Raw genomic sequence first — 4,225 nt, forward strand, 5'->3', positions numbered from 1 at the left:
TTAGTTTTAGGACTTACAAACAACCGTTATGTGAACTTAAAACTATAATATAGGATTCTCCTTAGCTAATCGTTGTTTGTTGCGAAAATTATCTCTTGATGGTTCTTCTAACATGTTTACTATAGTATCAAACAATATTTCTTTCTTTTTTCCACCAAAAGTGTTAGTCGCATCTTGTATATCAGAGTATAAAAACTTCGATAGTTTGCAGTACCACATGCATTGTCCGTGAAAAATTCAACGGACCGAATTAACATCTGGGATTCTTTGCTGAAACGAAAGGATATGGAAGCGAATGGTAAATTGAGACGAAAAGTAGATCAAATACGACGATAATGTTCGAAAAGGATCACGGTCCAAGCGTGGTAAAGTTCCAAAAATGGTCGCAAAAAGAGGATTGATTCGGAAAGGTTATGCTACGTTTGGTGGGATTGAGCGACCATCCACTGGCGAGCTGCGCCAGCCTGGTTGAACGACTGATTATATATTTTACTCTCAACAACTGATGAGATTGAATCGAAAAAAACGGGCAGAACTGATGAACAGAAAGAGCTTTGTCTTTCATCAGGACAAAGCTAGGCCAATAATACATCTTTACGAACGGCAAAACTGTGAGAGCTTGCTGAGTTTTGATACATTCACCTGGGTAACTATCGACTACCATTTGTTTCGGTCAATGAAGATCTCTCTTAATGGAGTAAATTTGGTTTCAAGAGAATCCTGTGAAACCAGAAAGTTTTACACTGATGGAATAATGTCTCTAGCGAAATAATGCCAAAGTGGTCGAAAAAATGCACATATTTGTTTCATTAATGTTCATTATGAATATAAAAAATAAGTTGAAGTTTGATTAGAAATACGAAAGACTTTTTTCGACTACCACAGATAGAGCATTCAGCAAACAGTCAGAATTTATGAATTTATACAATAAGCCTTTCCGTTTTAATCTCTATTTAATTTGTATTTAACAGTTTATTTATTGGCATGTACGCTTCTTTAGGGAACAGAAATTAATGACGTTAAGAAAGTAAAGGTCATCACACTTATAAATTAAAAAGCTCCTCTATGCTGTGGATTCATATCTGAAGACCGCTAAGGTTTCACATTATCTAAATTGTCAGTTATTCCAACCAATGTCAATAATCTTTTAAAAGATAGACCATGTCGCTGTAGACATAACTGATCACCACTATCAAGATAATTACATATAAACTCACTTCCAGCTTACTTCACCTTTTTTTAACCTTGACCGTCATTCCTTGCTATTATTTATTCTTTAAGTAACCCAGTTATTTATCAATTAAAACTATATTATTGAAATTAATTTTATACTAATGATAAGATAAAATGTTTAAACAAAATGTTTGTGAGAATTCATTAATAACCCGTAGGAAACGTTACACAACTTGAACAACAGTACATATTTTCGAACTTTACATTTTAGTGTATGTTGCTAATCTATAAATAATATTTCTTTTTTTTATATTTTAACCACTAAAGTATGTTTTTAACATCAGATTTGGAAATTCTGATAAAGACAATAAATTTACGAGCCTTTTTACTACTTCTTTTTTAAAGCTAATCGAAGCTAAAATACCTTCCACAGGAGCATATCTTATAGCATAAAAGGTATAAAAGGATTTTATAGAGATTTGGATTAGTGGCTATGGAAGTAAAGGATCGAAACAATATGTTCGAAGACTGTAAAGTTACCTTTAGACAATAATCTAGGCAATTGCAAAATTAATTTTCACATATAAAATTTTTTCCATAAAACTTGATTCTGATCAATTAGGATATATGCCAGATATAGCTTGTACATACATACACACCAGCCAAATTTGAGCGACACCTTGTCAAATGAAAAGCTCCGCATAGTAGGACTTTATTTTAATCGTCAGTTCGCATGACAGCTACATATATCCTATAAAATTTATATTGACGCTGCCGACAAAATGCGCAGCATCTGGATGGTAATGGACATGCGCCAACATTTAGAGCGATATCTCAAAACCGAGAGCTTAGCTCGCGTGTATGCAGACTAACAGACATAAGTTATTCGACGCAGCTCTTCGTCACTCTATTTATTCATATACATACATATATCCAGTTCACGGCAACAAAGTAGAACCACTAAAAGTTATTTTCGAACTATTTTGGTTGAATATTGCACATTCTATCATCAACTCAAATTTTCCGCAGGGCATCTACTTTTGTGGTTTGTGTACATTCTTACGTAGGCATGTTTATATATATATGTTAAACTGTTTTTCGCGTATCATCGAAACGTCTCCACTAATTTTTGCTTGCGCTTTCATTATCCAAACGTACATATGCATATACATATGTATATACATGCAGATATATGTAGATATTTTATATTACATATGTATATTAAAATAAACTCAATCACATTTGGTTCACTTATTCATCCAATTGGGTTCTACACGCCAGCCACACAGTGTAAATAATTGCGGATAGCAGAAGAATTCAGTTTGTGACGAGAGATTGCGCCGCCTAGTCAGTGTCAGCAAAAGTTTTCTTACTTCGCGTCCAACGATATTGAAATTAACACATACGCTCACTGACACACACACACACACACACATCCACACAAACATATCCGTACACAACGTAAGCAAAACATAACGCGTTGCCAATTAGCGGTGCAAAGTTAAGCAATGATTTTCATAGTGAGTGAAAAAGTTTAAAATTCGTGTGGAAGAAAAGTAAAATAAAAATCAAGCAAAATAAGTAAAAGCTATGAACGCCATGGGTATTTCAACAGATCCCACGCTGCTCGATGTGGAATTGCCAGCCACGCTTATTGAATCGCCGTCAGTGTCGACATTCCTGCCCGAGGAGGAGGCATCCACCTGTCCGCTGTTGTCCACCACAAATGGCACATCGACGCCGGTTACATTCTCACATCCGCTAACACCCTGTATCGACAATGACAGCACAGCCTCGGCCAACTTGTGTAATGATGAGGATGCGGATGCCAAGGTCGAGACAAGTTCATCGTCGGGCAGCAGCTCCGGCATTGGCATGGATGCGCCGGACACAGCGGCCACAACGCTCTTTCATAAAACACACGCTTACCAACATTTGCAGGTGAACAATGGCGGCGCAGTGCAGGTGAGGCTTCCAAAATCATACAACAAAATATCACCCAAAGTATATGAGTATTTTTGTAAAAAAATTGGTGGGTGTAAGTTCTTGCAGAACTGCTGGTGAGGTGCATGTAATCATCTACTCCACACCAGGGCATGTATTTGTTTGGCAAGGGTGGTGTGCGTCAATGGTGATAATGCTAAATTGCTTTGACAGCACGTTGAGGCAGCAGCTATTGCTGAAAAAGAACGTACGTGCCTACCCAAGCACAGACAGATAACGGCACATAAACGTTATTGAAACTGTTTGCACTTTGTTATGCTTTTATTTATATCTATTGTTATTATTGTTCTATTATTTCATTGTGTTTTTACATTTACTATTATCATATTATTTTTTGTTAAAAATTTTTGCCATCAATGACGTTTGTGTTCTCTAGCAAAATATTTGGATAAAATCCACAAATGCAATCCATTATACGCAATTGACAGGAGAAATGAATTTTCTTCGCTTGTGCGTGTGTTTTCTACAGTTGTTTGCTGCATGTTGCATATACATACATATATAACTCAGTAGCCTCGTGAATCCATATGTCATTATTACCAATATCGCTAATAGGAACACCGCTATGGGTGAATCTCTGTTTGTGTTCACTTGACCGTTAACAGGTGTTTAGTTAAATCTGAAACAACAAAATATTAAATAAAATTTGTTGCATAATATCTTCCGGATAGATTATCCTTTATTTGCAAGGTACAATAAAATCTAATCTATTGTTTTTGCATTTTGAAGTTAAATTCAACAGACGATTTTCACAAGCTTCTGTTGAGGCGAATTTTTTACCAGCAAAATAATTCGTTATAGATAGAAACAGTTAGTAATCACTTGGTCCAAGATCCGCTCTGTAAGGTATGTATGAAAAGAATATACCATTCAAACCTTCTTCTGACGAGTCATTATAGATGTGCGTGGTTTCCATGTTATGGCGTTAATTGAACACAATTAGTCTCCTCTATTGGACCCTCAAAACTTTCGGCTTCTGGGCAATTTCGTTTTTAGAACGTCCAATTCATTAAAAGTATATTTCAAATGAAATTTCAGCTGTAGAAGA

Source organism: Bactrocera tryoni, unplaced genomic scaffold, assembly GCF_016617805.1.
Source record: "Bactrocera tryoni isolate S06 unplaced genomic scaffold, CSIRO_BtryS06_freeze2 scaffold_120, whole genome shotgun sequence".
In the NCBI taxonomy this organism is placed as follows: Eukaryota; Metazoa; Arthropoda; class Insecta; order Diptera; family Tephritidae; genus Bactrocera; species Bactrocera tryoni.